Raw genomic sequence first — 18,842 nt, 5'->3', positions numbered from 1 at the left:
TTGTCTTCTGCTAGCTTTTAAATTGGTTTGCTCTTGCTTCTCTAGTTCTTTTAATTGTGATGTTAGGGTGTCAATTTTAGATCTTTCCCACTTTCTCCTGCGGGCATTTAGTGCTATAAATTTCCCTGTAAACACTGCTTTAGCTGTGTTCCAGAGATTCTGGTACATTGTATCTTTGTTCTCATTGGTTTCAAAGAACTTATTTATTTCTGCCTTAATTTTGTTATGTACCCAGTAGTCATTCAGGAGCAGATTGTTCAGTTTCCATGTAGTTGTGAGGTTTTGAGTGAGTTTCTTTATCCTGAGTTCTAATTTGATTGCACTGTGGTCTGAGAGACTGTTTGTTATGATTTCTGTTCTTTTGCATTAGCTGAGGAGTGTTTTACTTCCAATTATGTGGTCACTTTTAGAATAAGTGCGATGTGGTGCTGAGAAGAATGTATATTTTGTTGCTTTGGGGTGGAGAGTTCTATAGACGTCTATTAGATCCACTTGGTCCAGAGCCGAGTTCAAGTCCTGGATATCCTTGTTAATTTTCTGTCTCATTGGTCTGTCTAATATTGACAGTGGGGTGTTAAAGTCTTCCACTATTATTGTGTGGGAGTCTAGGTCTCTAAGAACTTGCTTTATGAATCTGGGTGCTCCTGTATTGGGTGTCTGTATATTTAGGATAGATAGCTCTTCTTGTTGCTTTGATCCCTTTACTGTTATGTAATGCCCTTCTTTGTCTTTTTTGATCTTTGTTGGTTTAAAGTCTGTTTTATTAGAGACTAGGATTGCAACCCCTGTTTTTTTTTTTTTGCTTTCCATTTGCTTGGTAAATATTCCTCCCTCCCTTTATTTTGAGCCTATGTATGTCTTTGCACATGAGATGGGTCTCCTGAATACAGCACACTGATGGGCTTGACTCTGTATCAAATTTGCCAGACTGTGTCTTTTAATTGGAGCATTCTGCCCATTTGCATTTAAGGTTAATATTGTTATGTGTGAATTTGATCCTTCATTATGATGCTAGTGGGTTATTTTGCCCGTTAGTTGATGCAGTTTCTTTATAGTGTTGATGGTTTTTACAATTTGGTATTTTTTTACAGGGGCTAGTACTGGTTTTTCCTTTCCATATTTAGTGCTTTTTTCAGGAGCTATTGTAAGGCAGGCCTGGTGGTGACAAAATCTCTCAGCATTTGCTTGTGTGTAAAGAATTTTATTTCTCCTTCACTTATGAAGCTTTGTTTGGGCTGGATATGCTATTCTGGGTTGAAAACTCTTTTCTTTAAGAATGGTGACTATTGGTCCCCACTCTCTTCTGGCTTGTAGGGTTTCTGCCAAGAGATTCGCTGTTAGTTTGATGGGCTTCTTTTTGTGTGTAACCTGACCTTTCTGTCTGGCTGCCCTTAACATTTTTTCCTTCATTTCAACCTTGGTGAATCTGGTGATTATGTGTCTTGGGGTTGCTCTTTCAAGACTTATCTCTGTGGTGTTCTCTGTATTTCCTGAATTTGAATGTCAGCCTGTCTTGCTAGGTTGGGGAAGTTCTCCTGGATCATATCCTGAAGAGTGTTTTCCAACTTGGTTCCATTCTCTCTGTCATTTTCAGGTACACCAATCAAACACAGGTTTGGTCTTTTCACATAGTCCCATATTTCTTGGAGGCTTTGTTCTTTCCTTTTCATTCTTTTTTCTCTAATCTTGTCTTCACACTTTATTTCATTAAATTGATCTTCAATCTTTGATATCCTTTCTTCTGCTTGATTGATTCAGGTGTTGATACTTGTGTATGCTTCACGAAGTTCTCGTGCTGTGTTTTGCAGCTCCATCAGGTCATTTATGTTCTTCTCTAAACTGGTTATTCTAGTTAGCAATTCCTGTAATTATTTTTCAAGGTTCTTAGCTTCCTTGCATTGGGTTAGAACATGCTCTTTTAGCTCAGTAGAGTTTGTTATTACCTACCTTCTGAAGCCTACTTCTGTCAATTCATCAAACTCATTCTCCGTCCAGTTTTGTTCTCTTGCTGGTGAAGAGTTGTGATCCTTTGGAGGAAAAGAGGTGTTCTGGTTTTTGGAATTTTCAGCCTTTTTGGCCTGGTTTTTCCTCATCTTCATGGATTCATCTACCTTTGTTCTTTGATGTTGGTGACCTTCGGATGGGGTTTCGTTTGGACATCTTTTTTTGTTGATGTTGATGCTGTTCCTTTCCGTTTGTTAGTTTTCCTTCTAACAGTCAGGCCCCTCTACTGCAGGTCTGCTGGAGTTTGCTGGAGGTCCATTCCAGACCCTGTTTGCCTGGGTATCTCCTGCGGAGGCTGCAGAACAGCCTAGATTGCTGCCTGTTCCTTCCTCTGGAAGCTTCCTTCCAGAGGGGCACCCACCGGATTCCAGCCAGAGCTCTGCTGTATGACATGTCTGTTGACCCCTGCTGGGAGGTGTCTCCCAGTCAGGAGGCACAAAGGTCAGGGACCCACTTGAGGAGGCAGTCTGTCCCTTAGCAGAGCTTGAGCGCTGTGCTGGGAGATCCGCTGCTCTCTTTGGAGCTGGCAGGCAGAAACATTTAAGTCTGCTGAGGCTGCCCCCATAGCTGCCCCTTCCCCCAGGTGCTCTGTCCCAAGGAGATGGAAGTTTTATCAGTAAGCCACTGACTGGGGCTGCTGCCTTTCTTTCAGAGACGCCCTGCTCAGAGAGGAGGAATCTAGAGAGTAAGACATCATTTTTCCAGTACATGATTCAAGGCTGCCATGTCCCTCACCTGGATCAATAGATTAGCTTCCTGCATCCTTTTGACCGTTTTCTAATTTCTTATCTGCACTGTAGCAAGGCTGGCATTTTGAATTTCAAGCCTCATCATATCATTACTTTTTAAAAATATTGAATTGTTTGTCATTTTATTGAGTAAAGTTCAAAAATTATTGTCCCAGAAAATCTAAGATAAAGTTTTAATTTCTGGACCCTAATTTCTATGCCCCATTTCACATCTGGCTTCTCATTTAGCTACACAGGTTTTTTGTCTTCTCCTTGGTCCAATAGTATGCTTTCTGGCCGTATAATCTGTTCTCTTTACTTGCCCCTCTCCCTCCCACCCCTCGTTCTCAGGACACTATTCTCTTTCAGAGAATTTACCATAATTGGGATTTATTCATATTATCCTTTGATTATTGTCTGTGTCCACCTGCCAGATCAGAAATGCCAAGAAGTCTTAAAGGGCTTGTGTTTCTCTTTTCCTTCACTATTGCATCTCTGTTGTAGTAAAGTGCTGGCACATAACAGAAACTCAACAAATGAAGACATTGTCTCAACCAATATTCACATCAACCCTATCTCAGAAGTATTTTCATTCCTCAATTTCCATGTGCAGCCAGAGAGGTTGATTTGATTCATCAACATGCCCAAGACTGCACAATCAGTAGAAGGAAGAACTTGGAACTGAAAGCAGGTTATGCTGTTTTTACTCTTCCACACTACATTTTAGACCTCCCTGTTTCTTAAGCTTGGGGGTGGATAACAGGAACCATGTGACTATCCTACTCCACTCCCTCCTTTTTTTGTTATTAAATTGTCCTGGAAATTTGGGCTTTCAGTGATTGTATTTTTTTCTGAACATGCTTTTTTTTTAGAAAAATGAACTGACTAGTTTTTTTTTAAATGAAATATGATTGAGTGAAAATAATCTCTGATAGGCCCATAACCAGGAACTCTGGATATTTTTTATTAAGTGGAAGAAAAATATAGACTTTGGCAATTGAGGCAATCTTCATTAATAAATAAAAGCATTGTTCCAGATGTGCTACAAAATAAATACATTGAGAAGATGTGAAAAGCAAGATGGTTTAATACACAGCCAAAATTTTAGTGTCTCTATTGGTAATAATCAGAATAACTTGTTTGATTATACCATTGTGATTTAGTTGGATCACATAATATGTTGGTATTTGGCCATTTGGGGCCACGAAAAAACATTTTCTTATGGTTCAATCCCCAATAATGGGAGATTTTTCTCTCCCTCCTCTGTGTCCCAGGAAATGCTTCAGTTCCCATGAGCCCGTTGAAAAGAGGTTGACTTTGGTTGAATTTGCTGACAAGTGTGTTGGTTCTTCTTTCTTCCCCATTTCTATATGTTTGTCCATCTTCCATGTGGAAGCTGTGGACTAGTTAGAGGTAATCTGCTACTTGATCAAAAAGGATAAAGAAGTTCATGAAACTTCAATGACCTCTGTACTTACAACTCTCTTTTAGAGAAAATGGCCTGAAGCAGCATCTTCCTGCAAACTTTTATATGACATTTACTCACACTGAGTGAAAACAATGGGTTCAATGGATTGGACCAGAAATCAGGAGGTAAAGTGTACTAGTGAGAAGGAGATGAGAAATCACGCAAATTAAGAGAGATGATCTCAGTTTCTGATTTTCCAGTTCCCAATATATTTATAAGAGGTCTGGGTGTATTTTATTTTTCACTTGTGAATGTCTATGAAGTTGTCCTTTATAGTCTTCCAGCAAAAATGTTTTTATTTGCCCTCATTTGGGAAAACTTTTTTCGTCACTGAATAATCCCTGACCAGCACAAAAATTAAATGGGGGTAATGTCATGTATATAATATAAACTCTAAAGATAATGAAATACATCTACGTAAAAAGAAAAATGTTCTTTCTCTTGTGGAACTTAGGTTTCAGAATGGAAATGTATTTTATATTGGCCAGTTGGACTGGCTGTGAAAGACCAGTAACCAAGCAAGAGAAGTAGATGTTGCTTTAATGAGGTATAAACTATATCTTGTTAAATAGGTCTTATCTTAGACAAGTAGTATAAATGCACACCCAAACATCATTCATTTGCAATACAGAGGCATTTAGAAGTGATTCACATGGATTTTTTCCTTTTATTTTTGGAAAGGTTTAATCTAAGCTTCTGCTGTGTATGGACCTGTGGCTACATTACAAAATTCAGTTGTGAAGATATAAAATCAATTAGTCTAGACCTCAAATCTTTATTTCCTATGAAAAGCCTCAGACTTGTAGCTGTATGAACAAGTGTTTTTGGATTTTTTTTTTTTTTTTGCTAGAACAGAGAGAACACACTGGAGATCACAAATGCATTTATTCTTTTTCACCATTTCATTGGCCTTAAAAAATACTAGGCTAAACTTAAGTGGTAAAGATCTGAAATAAAAAGATTCATCTTTATGTTTGAACAGCAGTTTTTCATTGGTCTCTAATATCTTGCATTTCCTTATCTATGGATAAGGAGATCTGGAATTGATCTACATTTTCTTTAGTAATGTTTTCTCTGTTTATTGGGAACAGATATCTTCATCTCCTTCATGCATTATCCTTAGTAACAGATGTCAGTAGGTTCCAGAGCCATTTTGGAGTTTACCAAGGATTAAGGATGAGCACACATCACATCAAGAGTCTGTAAGAAGACAGCATTTCTGATTTAGACCCAAAAAGACACTATCTCATAATTGTGAGCAAAGATTGCATTTGAAGGATTATGTTTCTTTTTCCTGACAAGATGTTGCATACTATGGAATGTAAATTTTTATGATGATTGGAGAGGAACTGAGCTCCTTTCTAGCTCAGTTCCTTTCTAGCTCAGTCCCTTTCCAATCACCATAAAAATGGAAGCACAAACCTTCAACAAAATATATTCCTTAGCTGAGCTTGAGATTTTGCATAGCCTCTCATTTATTCTTTCTAGAATCAGTAAAGTGCATTAGGACTCAGAAGACTCCACTTGTTCTATTTGCTCTCCATTGCATTATGACTTCATCAGGCACTGCTATCAAGGGGCACTGGTAACAAATGTATGTACTTTCTAAATACCCACGATGTAGTAGCTAGGTGGCTACATGTTGGGCAAAATGGGATAAGACAATATCATTTTAACATGCTTCAAGTACTATGTCAAGGCCTTACTATGTACTATTTCATTTTAATCCTAAAAAAAAAAAAACACTCAAAAGAAGGTATGATCGGGTATATTTTATAGATACAGAGGCTAGAGTTCAGAGACATGAACCTGCCTGGCCCCCTCTGCACATAAACAATTATTAAGTAAGTGGATGTTTTGGGAGTCAAATCCAAGTTTATTTTGTTCCAAATCTGCTTCTCTTAGTTAATATACTCTACTGCTTCCAGATACCATTATTTACCTTTAAGTGACTGAGATTCTAATGATACTGGTAAACCTGTTAGTAATCAACCGAGCAGGTTACGATGAAAGAAAGTGTAGACTCTAAGAGGCTATAGAGAAGGCACCTAAGCTGGGTTGACAGGATGAGACAAGGCATTCTGGAGAAGGTAATTGTGGTGGGGGAGTAACAGGCAACCCACAGTGATGGAGGGCAGCCATATTTCAGGCATTGGGCAGGGAGTGTGCCCATTCTGGAAACAACACATCATTTTTGTAAAGTTGGGACCTAGAATGAAAATACGGGAGTGATTGAGGATGAGAGTAAAGGGTAGGAGCCTTGTATGGCATCATTTATAGCACCCTTAACAGATTAGATTTTTCTATAAATCAATGGGAAGATGTTGATGATTTTATGAATAAGAGTAATATGATTAAATCTGAATTTTAGAAATATCACTTTGGAGGCCATGTACAGATCAGATTTGGAAGTGACCAAGACTGGAGGCAGGGACACCAGAGTTTTCTGTTAAAAACTGGTCCATGCAAGAAAAGATGACTCCTGAAATAAGACAGTGGTCATTAGGATGAAGAGGAACAGAAGATTTGAGGAATACTTAGAACAGAATTTACTGAATTTACTGGTTGAATTGAATGTGAAGAGGAGATGAATAAAGAAGAAAATACCCTCAAAGATGATAACTAATTTTCTGTCTTGACTGAGTGTTTGATCAAACGAATGGCTATACAGGAGGAACAGTTTAGACATTTATGCAGCCAAAAAACACATGAAAAAATGCTCACCATCACTGGCCATCAGAGAAATGCAAATCAAAACCACAGTGAGATACCATTTCACACCAGTTAGAATGGCAATCATTAAAAAGTCAGGAAACAACAGGTGCTGGAGAGGATGTGGAGAAATAGGAACACTTTTACACTGTTGGTGGGAATGTAAACTAGTTCAACCCTTGTGGAAGTCAGTGTGGCGATTCCTCAGGGATCTAGAACTAGAAATACCATTTGACCCAGCCATCCCATTACTGGGTATATACCCAAAGGACTATAAATCATGCTGCTATAAAGACACGTGCACACGTATGTTTATTGCGGCACTATTCACAATAGCAAAGACTTGGAACCAACCCAAATGTCCAACAATGATAGACTGGATTAAGAAAATGTGGCACATATACACCATGGAATACTATGCAGCCATAAAAAATGATTAGTTCATGTCCTTTTTAGGGACATGGATGAAATTGGAAATCATCATTCTCGGTAAACTATCGCAAGGACAAGAAACCAAACACCGCATGTTCTCACTCATAGGTGGGAATTGAACAATGAGAACACATGGACACAGGAAGGGGAACATCACACTCTGGGGACTGTTGTGGGGTGGGGGAAGGGGGGAGGGATAGCTTTAGGAGATATACGTAACGCTAAACGACGAGTTAATGGGTGCAGCACACCAGCAAGGCACATGTATACATATGTAACTAACCTGCACATTGTGCACATGTACCCTAAAACTTAAAGTATAATAATAATAATAATTAAAAAAAAAGAAAATGATGGGGTACCTCTACAGGACAGCCAGAGAGGGAGGTTTAGGATTGTACATATGTATCTGGAGCTCTGCAGAGAGGTCCAAGCTAAAGATATGCTTCTGGAACTCATCAGCATAGAGGTGGTCGTTCAAGTTAGTAGAGAGGAAGAGACCTTTTAGGGAGAGTGTGAAGAAAGAGAAAGGAGAAGATGAGCAAGGAAGCTCCAACATTTACAGGGTGGGTGGAGGAAGAGGAGCCTGTGAAAAGTATGTGAAAAGCATGTAGGTTTATTAAATGGCTATATTCAATAAAACAAAGGGAGGTGAGAACGACTAGGAGGGATGAGGAGCAGCTTCATATTCTACAGAGAAGTGAAAAAGTCTGAAAAGAATCTTTTGGATTTAGCAACAGAATGATGATTGAGATAACATTTCTCTTCAGTTTAATAACTTTTGTTCCTCAAGCTCCTCATGGTGATAGGGCTTAGTGTGGTTAGAGTTGGCTCAGGAGAGAGGTGTAAGTTCAGGGTTTATACACCACTCCAATATTCACAAAAGAGGTGGCATAGTAGAAGAGATTTTTTTTCTCCTTGAAATAAAATTATAAAAGTAAACCTTATTTAATGTCTTTCTCTGTTTGTGTACCCCACCCAAGGAAATCAAGGGATTTCTCCTCATTAGAAGGAATTGCCCTAGAAGTAAGAATTTATCCCTTTCCACTTTCAGAGCCACCTCTGAGCATACACTATACAGCAAACATTGGATGAAGAACGTGTATTTTCAGTATCAAGCTGTGAGTGTTCAAATTATATGTTAGTATATTAGCTTTAAGAACATAACTTCTACCACTCAAACAAAGTTAGAATTGTGTTCTTACACCTTGTGACACTGAGCAATGAATCAGAAATAGAAATTTTCAGTGCATGAGCTTGAGTCAGATAGGTCTGTGTTTGGACACCACCTCACACTTTCTAGGACATCATGGGGAATTAATTTATTTTAGTTTCAATTTCTTTGTAGGGGAAGTGGAAATGATGATATCTACTTTGTAAGGTTTTCATAAGTATTTAAGGAGATAATGTACATTCAGCATTTAACCAGTTCTTTGCAAATAATCACTGCTCAACAAATGTTAACCAGTATTATTTTTATTCTAATTTTTAAAGTCAACCTTTCTTCTCTGCTTTGGGACACATCCTTGATTGTGGCTTTTCAGACATTGCTCCCACACCTTGCCACACTCCACTCTTCTTAGGGTCCTCAGTCTTTCCTTTTTAAATTCTTTCTTGTTACCAGTCATGCCCAGGGATCACTTGCCTTAAACAAATCAACATTTTTCTTTGGATATTGATGCCTATTTAATAAATTTAAAATTTATTTCTTTTCATGATCAACGCTTATAATGAGTAGTCAATGCTTACTCTCATTTTTTTTATTTCGTTTTATTTGTAAACTTTGAAATTGAATCTTAGCCTACTGGAACATAGACTCCTGAAATGGCTCATTGGTGACATATTGCTAGTGAAAATAAATGGCCTTTTAAAATCTTCCACCTCTTGGGTCATTCAGCTGCGCGTGATTTTCTTGAGAACCTTGTCTTTGAAAAACTTCTTACTTCTTACTCTTCTATTACGTGTCACCACAACATCCTCAATCTTTTCTTCACGGGTCCTGCTTTTCCCTCCCACATCACAGTCATTGGAGTTTCTCAAGGATTGGTCCTTAGCTTTCTCCTCTCCTTTTTACATCAATCCGTTCACAGAGTTTTATCTACTTAGAGTTTTTACCATGCTCTTGATGATGAAAAGCATCACATCTACATCTGTGTTGTGACCTTTTAACTCGTACCCAACCTCCATATCTGCAAATATGGGAACCCTAGAATTCCTGTCATTGTCTCGCTATCTTCAGTAGATAAGCTCGACTTTCACTTTTTTTTTGAGCTTAACTATTTTTCAGTCAACAAAGACTTCTACCCTTAAAAAAATTATTTTTTGGCTCTACCATTCAGATTAGAATCTGCCTTAAACTATGTGAAAACCCTATCATCCCTAGCTTCTATGCGCTTTGAGGTCAGCACCCACATTTATATTTCTTGTGTGAAATTCAAATACTTCACAATTAACTATTGTGTCCACTTAAAAAAAAGTCAGTGTTGTAGATGAAAAACAAAACACAGATAAACATCAGATTAGAAATACTATTATATCCTAGAGTGGTCTAATACTTACTTGGGAATTTGTATTTATTGTCAGGCTAAAGTTTGTTTAATAATATTAATAGACATAATTAGAAGTGAGATTTAAGTGATTAAATATTGAGGGTCATATAAAACAGACATACTAAACAAATGTTTATTTATTTATTTTTTGTTAATTACTTGGCACTTGAACTTAATATAATTTAATGTGTTTCTCCGTAACTCTGGTTAAGAAATGAATAGGGAATTTTCAATGGAAGTATTAAATGGGGTATTTAGTAGACATTTTATGAGTCACAATTTGAAGAATGTTGTTAATTCTCAATATAATTACTTTCATTAAAATCCAGTAAATCTGACTTGTGCAGTTAACTAGAAAAAAATTCTTGAGTAGTAAATTCTGTGTTGAAGAAATATTTTGCTTTGTGTGGTAATGAGCAAAGCTTTCTTAAACTTTCATGTTTTTCATTTGAAAAGATCCAGACTAAATCTCAAACAAATGGTAGATTTGGTAAGGTCAAACAAAACACTTTATGGAACAGATCCACACAAAAAGGAAGCAATTTTTCATAGATTTGAACAAAAGGACTACATTTCTCTTATTCCTACTTAGTATACAGCTCAATCTCAGTACATAGACTTGTTTTGTGTATTTTCTGGTTAAGAAATGACTTAAATTCTATTATGGATAGGGATACTTAGTAGGCCTCTTCCGGTGGTCAAATAATAATTTTGATACTATTTGGGGCTATATGTTAGTATATCGAAAGTCCAGTTTGAATTATTTTCGACAGCTGAGTCACCACAGTGATTTTGCAAATGACTTTTATTTTTTTGCTTTGATTTCTCTATCACAATTCAAAGAAGGACTTTGATCAGACACTATACTAAATTATTTAATAATGAGAAAAATTTGAAGTCATTAACAAGAGAAAAGTTGAAAACTAATAAAGTTTAGCAGAAATTTTGCCAAGAGAGAGATGAGGGCCAGATGTGGCTGACTTACAGCTGAGACAAGTCAACAGCATCAATGTTTTATCCTAGTCTATCCAAAAAAAATGTGTCTCCAAGATGCCATATTTCTGCCTCCAGGTATCTGTTTTATTTGATGTGTTGCTACTGTGCTTTCACTTCTTTATTCTATCTTCACTTCTTTATTCTATCAAAAATATGTGTATTACAATTTGCAATTGTAAAAATTTGGAACCAGCCTGAATGATATACCATGGAATACTACTCAGCAATGAAAAGGAATGAAATAATGGCATTTGAAGCAGCCTGGATGGAACTGGAGACTATTATTCTAAGTAAAGTAACTCAGGAATGGAAAACCAAACATAGTTGTTTTCACTCATATGTGGGAGCTAAACTATGAGGATGCAAAGGCATAAGAATGATACATTGGACTTTGGGGACTTAGGGGAGAAGGTAGGGGATGGCAAGGGATAAATGACTACATGTTGGGTACAGTGTACTCTGCTTGGGTGATGGGTGCACCAAAATCTTGGAAATCACCATTAAAGAACTTATTCACGTAACAAAACACCCCATGTTCCCCAAAAACCTATTTAAATAAAAAATTGACGAATTAAAAAAATAAAATAAAATAAATTAATCATAAAAAACCCCAAAACCAAAAAACAAAAATAAGTGTATTAAATACCAAATATGTGACCAGATACCAATGATTGGCGTTGCCTCTAAAGCGTGTGAAGTTACAGCCCTGACTCTTGCTAAGTTCTTCTCATTCATCTTTACCCACACCTTATTCCCAGATGGGAGTCACTTGCAAGAATCACAAGATGTGAATGTGGGTTTTATACTTTGGGGATTGTGGGATTCATGGAAGTTACAGTTGGGAAAATAGGTATCTGGCTTTTGAACCCGTCATATTTCCTCTGTTGTCTCTATGCTGGAAACACCAAGGAATTCAGTAAAAAGAGGTAGAACTTGGAAAGGCTGAAGCCCATTTTAAATAGATCAAGTCCTCCCGGAGTGGGGGAAGATGGCCACTGTGAATTCCAAGACTAGGCTAATGACGCTGTGATATACATTTAGGTAGTAGTTGAGATGTAGAAGGTGGGAGACCCAAAAGAAAGTTAGCATAACTCTGTTTTATTATTCTTTTTCTTACTGTAATGAATCACCTAAGCTTCCTCTTTCAATTCATGGGGTAATCTTTAAATAACTACAGAAGAGGTGGGCATAATTATAGATAGGTTCATTCTTTTCAAGATATTTTTATTCCAGCTGTGCGTTTCTTGATATTCTGTCTCCTTTCTCTCTCTTATTGCCCTTTATGTTTACACTCTGTATATTTTAAAAGAGTGATTCCTTTTCCTTGTAAATAATTAGAAATCATAGACGTTTCTAAATAAACACAAAATAAACAATGGGATGGTGTCTCCTTTTATAGTTAAAGTTATAAGATTGTAGAGAAAAATGATTGGAAATAGGTTGATTCCATGAAGCTAGGAATAGAAAGAATAGAAGGGAAGAGGATTTGCATGGCACTTTTTTATGATATCTAAAATCCAAGTTATTTTCATAGGGGCTTGTCAGTCCTACAGAACATTCTCTATATAGAGAGGAAAGTCACTACTGCAGAAGAGATAACCTCCTAGGGTGCGTCCCCAGGGATCCCAGCTTCTTCAGGCTTCTCTGATCAGTATAAGTTACAAAACTTACAATCAGTGGGGAATTTCCTTATTTGAAGTCTTGTCACTTCAGTGACTTTCTAAATAGAAATTAGAGAACCCAGAAAGGTTTTGAAAAAATTTTTAGTTCTTCCTGGCAATTGCATGTATATTTTTTTCTGTATGTTATTTGGATGTGAACAGCTGTCATTATTTTAGGAACAAATATGAAACAATCTCTGGAAAATGGAATTTGATTTTGATTCAACAACAGGAGAATTCTACTGTTTTTCTCCAGCAGCTCCACGATAAAAGGTATGTTCAATATCATTGAGAAGAAAGGCTACAAATGCTGCTTTTTCTTCACAAGTATCATTTGGAATAAGTATAGTGAAGGCAAAATTTGAATAATTAAGGGTGTAAAATTGGCATGTGCTTTGGTTTTCTTGATATTAAAAAAATGTATACTGTGGATAGTCATCTAGAAGTTTACTTCAAATTTCCACTGACTTTCTTATGTAGAAACAGATATAATATTCCTTTTCTAAAAAGTGAAAAAGGGAAGTGACAAAGAACAAATGTTTCACGGTTCATTGATTATAGGACCGAAAATAAGAAGACTGCATGTGTGGTATGTGTGTACGTAAAAGTGAATGAGAGAAAGAGACACAGAGAAAAAGGTGTTTGAGGCAGAAAGGAGAGTTTTTGGTAAATAAAAAAGGCTCATCTATACTTAAAACATAAAAGCTTAAAATAATTCAAAGTAGAAAAAAAATGGCTGTAAGGGAATACTAAGAGAAATTGGTGAGATAGGATATTTTCCATAACAATTTTTAAAGGTCATAACGATATTTTTATTTCCTAAGCTCAAAGCTCTATGATTATAAATAACTGACATGACTAGGTTCTGATCACAACTTTGAACTTAGTTAGATTTGATTTTTGTGTTTTTCTTCATCTATTTACCAAGTTGATCACATTGTTGATAAAAAGGATTTAGTAAAATTAATGTAATCATTTATAATAATATTAGATTAATGAATCAGACCAGAATAATTCTCTAAAATGGTTTAAAGTCATTTAAATTAAATCTACTCAAACATCTTTATTCCAATGGTACTTTTCTCAGTATTCTATCTCTTTTCCCTTTTTCTTTATCATTTTTATTTAAATAATCAAAAATAGAGTGGTTAAAGGGACCATCCATGTCAAGATACTAGTAAATTTGAAACTATTCTACTTATATCAGAATTTTTATTAATACATTTGTGTTCAAATAGAAATCAATTTCCCAGGATAAATCTTTCTTTGATTTATAAATTGTTAACTATTAGACCTCATTTCTGATGCTCATAGATATGTAACATGTTAGCAAACTCAGACATCACTTTTCTTCCTTCCTTGTTCAGTTAGCTGTAGAATACAAACGAATGGTTTCATGCTGACTGATTGCTGTCCTTCATTCTAGTATATTTATAGACCTAGCATACGTTTTGAAGCTTCAAAATGTTTTCCAATGTAATATAAATAGCAAATTTAATTTTGAACCTATTGATATTTGGAATAAACATGTAGCACAATGTTTGACCCATAGTAGATAATCAATTAGTTTTTGTGGAAAGGATGAAATCTTCAAGTTGACTGTTCTAGAAAAATCGGCTAGCTGAAATTTGCTCCATGAAAATAGACTACTTTCCTGAACTTATATAGTATTTTGCAACTTCCTGCTGTAATTCAGAACTAAACCAAGGCCTCTTAACTATAGATGTGTCTGAACCAATCTATCACCAATTCAACAAAAATGCTTTAAAAATAGACCAAGAATTATTCCTTTGGATAAGTAACTGATATACTAGTTTATATTTAAATTAAAAAATAATTCAGACATATAAATTGAATGCTACCAAAGTATACAAAATTTAAAGTAAAAATAAAAAACCTAACCTTAAAGCACATGGCTGTTGTTGAATTGGGAATGTAGGCAAGCTACTGTTGCTGTCGACAGTACTTGCCAAGGTCAGGTTCAATTAACGGCCAATGCCATGAGCAGGGCATCAAAACCACCCACCTTCACAAAAAACACTTGCAGGCACCAGGCACCATGGGCACATATTCAAGAAGAGGCTAATAACTTAGAAGCAAAGGGACTCTTACATTTCCCCTTATTTCCATATTGTTTGTGATGAATAAATCCTTAATATTCATAAATATCCAAATAATTCTAATAAACTACTCAAAACATACTTTTTAGATGACAAAAACACATGTAAAATGATTTTTTTTCTGGAACATCAATTCCCTATGGTTTCAGGGAAGATAAATATTAAGTGTCTTAGAGATACAGTGTGAAACCTCGTGGGTTTCATGTTTGCCACCAATTGATGAATCTGTCTTTTCTAATAAGAAATGCTCCTAATATTCTTGTAGGTTATAGAATTTAAAGAGATTATAAAAATCACTCCTTCCTTCATTCTTTAAATCATTTACCAAATATGGAGAGTCTCTTAAGTTTGTAGTGGGAGTAGAGAAATAAGAAAGACAGAAATAGCCTGTCTTCATGAGATGAAACATGAAAGTTATTACACCTAAAAACTATGAAGAAAAAGCTATCATCAGTTCCAAAAGTTGGAGGAACATTTCAGTTAGACAGGAAGAATAAGTTCAAGAGATCTATTGTATATCATGATGATTATAATTAATAACAATATACTGTAAACTTGAAAATTACTGAGTATGAGGTAATGCATATGTTAATTTGTTTGATTTAGCCATTCCACAATGTACACATAAAATTAAACCATGTTGTACACCATAAATATATAAAATTTTTATTTGTCAATTCAAAAACAGTTGGAAGAAACAAACGAGAAAAACAGAAGCACACAGCATGGTGGTTTTTTTACTATGGTCTTTTTCATGTTCTTCTATGCACCTGTAACGCCCCCTTCAGGCATTCGTGTTCCACTTTCTAGGCTGGGCTCAGGGAGCCATCTCTGCCTTTTTTCTAGTGCCTTGTGCCTGTGTGTGTACCTCTCTCATTGTCCTCACTATGCTATTAAAATAGATCTCTTTATATGTCTGTTTCTATCAGTGAATTACACACTTCTTGAGGGTGGTGACAGATATTATCTTTCAACCCTAGTCATCGTGATGCAATTGAAAAGTGGATGAGTTGATTTGCTGAAGGTTGAATTCTTGGCAGGAGGTGTGATGAAGAAGAAAAGCTTCACTTCTCTGGAGACAGGAAGTCTGAATTCTACTCTGTGGCTGCCACTTACAAGTTCATAGGAACTGAAAACAAGGACACCATGTGAACTTGTGTGGCGACTTTCAATGCTGAGCCGTGGCAGATGCTTTTGATACTTTGCATCTCTTCCTCTCTGATTTCAGCCACTGTGTCAGTGGACAATCCCTCAGAGTTCAGAGACTCATCTCTTGCTGGCAGCTATCTCCTATTTTCCTGGGATTTGGCTCAGGAAAGAGGACACTGGAAGAGGCAGGGATTTTTGTCCTGGGGCAATCATTAACCAAGGACAATGGGAAGCTGTTGGAGAAATTTTTCAGCCTCTTGTCTTTGGCCAGAAGTGGGAGAGGTGGAAGGGGATGACTGCAGGGCGTTTGGTTTGCTTTTCAGAGGGCCTGGCAGAAACAAACCCACATTTATAACACAGCCTTATGTTTCCTTTCTTTCTTCTCACTCTTCTGCTCATTTATTTCAGCTTCCTGATATCTCCTTCCAAATAAACCACCTGCCCCCAAGTCTAAGTCCTTGTCTTAGGCTCTGCTATCGGGAAGACTCAAACCAAGACACCAGCCTAAGCGGCAGGGTTCTTAAGTGGTAACCTAGTAAGGCCAGTACTTTTCTGTTTTGTTTCCACATAACACGCAATATGATTTTCCTCCCAGCCTGTGCATGCATTTTCTCATTGATGGTTATGTCCAGCCAAGGACAACTTGATGACTTTTTTTTTTTAATTGTCATTGTCTTAGAATATCTTCCCTGTATTTACTAGGCAAGATTTATGTAATTTTTGTATTTGTCTCATTTGTTGACAGGGAACCCTGAGCAGAACACATGCACAAACTCATGCCATACCCTAAGGGACAAGGTTCCCCACATCTACTTGGAAATCTTCGGGATGCTCAATGGTAAGTACTGTAAGTTGCAAGATTTCAAAAATATTCAGGAAGAAGAAATTTGTGAGCCAAGTAGCTCCAAGTCATTCAGCCTTCTGAGGTTGCGCCGTCTTTTCAAATACAAATTCAATAAATGAGCCCTTCCTCCACAAATTCAATAAGTGATACAGTTGGCTAATACCCTTTCTTGTATTTCCCTGAGTCAATGAGTGAAAAGAAGTGGGTACAAGATGCTCTTGGCTTATATATTCTCCCATTTGACAAACTTCCTAGTATCCATTTCCTGTATCACTTCCTTTAGCTCTGGAGCTGTTATCCTCCTGGTACCTGTCTCCTGCCTATACCAATTCATTCCAAGCCAGAAAGGACTACCTTTCCTTCAAAACCTTCTGTATCATCAACTCAGGGCTGTTAACAGAGAATTTACTTTACCTGAAGGCTTGGTCATATAGCACAAATAAGGAAACGACCTCAAATAGAATAAGTGAATCACCTTTCCTAAGTTCATCAGCCCTTTCTGCTCTAGGGGACTCATATTTTTTGGGCTTTTTTTTTTTTTTGGCTCCTGGACTGCTACTATTTTTGTGGGTCTGCTCTCTCATGCCACAGTCTTTTTTCCCTTTTCTTCAAGTCCTTAAATTCACCTCCCACCCTTTTCAGACAAAACCTTTTTACAACACACATTATTACTGCATGTGGAACTTACTGATCATTTGTTAAATGGAACAATTTAGCTATTTAGCTTCCTTTGTGTCAACCTTCTCATTCCAGACTCTGCCCTAGACATTGCCTCTTGTAACAAAAAGTCCCAATAAAATGTTCTCTCCAACAAACTGCCGGTTGGCAATGCACACTTAACAATCCAAGAATTGGCAGAAACTTTGAAAATCACAGCTCTTCTTTAACTGTTTAAAGATAAAATTCTTAGGTGGTCTCGAGGTTGAAGCATTACCCATGACTGCTCTGTCAGGGGTTTTGTTAGAGGAAGCAGGATGGTGGCAGAGTTCTTTACCCCTTCTCAGGAGATAAAATCTGCGGGTCAGAGTGGCCCCACCTGCCTCCCTCTCTTCCACAGTCAAACACAGCCTAGACTGTCTGATTTGGGGTGCAGTCCTACTGACAGCTCCACTTTATGTCTCTGGTCAATTTCTCAGGTTTGCTTCATGGTCAGGGACCAGGATAAAAGAAAGTGAACTGGGAAATTTTTAGTGTCAGAAAAGTAGTTTTTAACTCATACACACTTTATCAAAATCTTTTTTTTTTTTTGAGAGAGACTGCACTCTGTCGCCCAGGCGGGAGTGCAGTGGCACGATCTTGGCTCACTGCAACCTCTGCCTCCTGGGTTCAAGTGATTCTCCTGCCTCAGCCTCCTGAGTAGCTGGAACTACAGGCATGTGCCACCACACCTGGCTAATTTTTGTATTTTGAGTAGAGATGGGGTTTCACCATGTTGGCCAGGCTGATCTCGAACTCCTGACCTCAAGTGATCCACCTGCCTCAGCCTTCCAAAGTGCTGGGATTACAGGCATGAGCCATCGTGCCTGGCCAAAATCTGTTTTCTTGAGTTGGGCTTAAGGTGTGGCACTGACTGCTGTTGGACTGCTGCATCACGAGGCTAATAGAGGTTTTCTAAAATTCAGCAAGCCAGGCTCTAGCTTATGAGGATGTGTGGGGTGGAAAATGCAGGGAGCTAGTATTGCTGAGATCTTCAGATTCTTTCTCTGAATACTTTTCCTAGACTCAATCTCTTTCTCCCTCCTTTCTGGGACTAATCAGTGACACAGATATTAGATATTTTGTGATTGTCCCATAGGTCCCTGAGGCTCTGTTCAGTTTTTTCCCAGTCGATTTGCTCTTTGTTGTTCAAATTGGAAAAGTTCTATTCTACCACTGCACTAATCCTTTTTTCCTCTCCATTCTGCTGTTGAGACTATCCATTAATTTTTTTTAAGGTATAGTATTTTTCAATTCTAAAATTTCCATTTGGGTCTTCTTTATATCTTCTATCTCTTCACTGAGACTTTCTGTTTTTTGTCTCAAACACATTCATAAGTGTTTATTGAAGCTTTTTTATAATTGCTGTTTTAAAATTATTGTTTGATATTTCTGGCCTTTGTGTCATTTTGGTGTTGGTGTTTGCTGATTATCTTTTCTCATTTATGTTGAGATTTTCCCAGTTCCTAGTATGATAAGCGAT

The 18,842-nt window shown here is 37.1% G+C and overlaps 1 long non-coding RNA gene across 2 annotated transcripts in view; it reads left to right on the top strand.

The window, feature by feature from the left end:
- LOC129022498 (uncharacterized) overlaps positions 1–18,842 on the top strand; it is an 87,032-nt gene that overhangs the window by 29,663 nt on the left and 38,527 nt on the right. The window contains exons 2-3 of one of the 2 annotated variants that reach the window (XR_008496447.2): positions 12,728–12,823; positions 16,565–16,657. This is a non-coding gene — a long non-coding RNA (uncharacterized LOC129022498). Of the gene's footprint in view, positions 1–12,506; positions 12,824–16,564; positions 16,658–18,842 lie in introns of those variants that run through there. The other variant, XR_008496446.2, reaches the window with a different exon arrangement.

The sequence above is a fragment of the Pongo pygmaeus genome, chromosome 22, assembly GCF_028885625.2.
Source record: "Pongo pygmaeus isolate AG05252 chromosome 22, NHGRI_mPonPyg2-v2.0_pri, whole genome shotgun sequence".
Lineage (NCBI taxonomy): Eukaryota > Metazoa > Chordata > Mammalia > Primates > Hominidae > Pongo > Pongo pygmaeus.
This window is presented reverse-complemented; position numbering and strand designations above follow the sequence as displayed.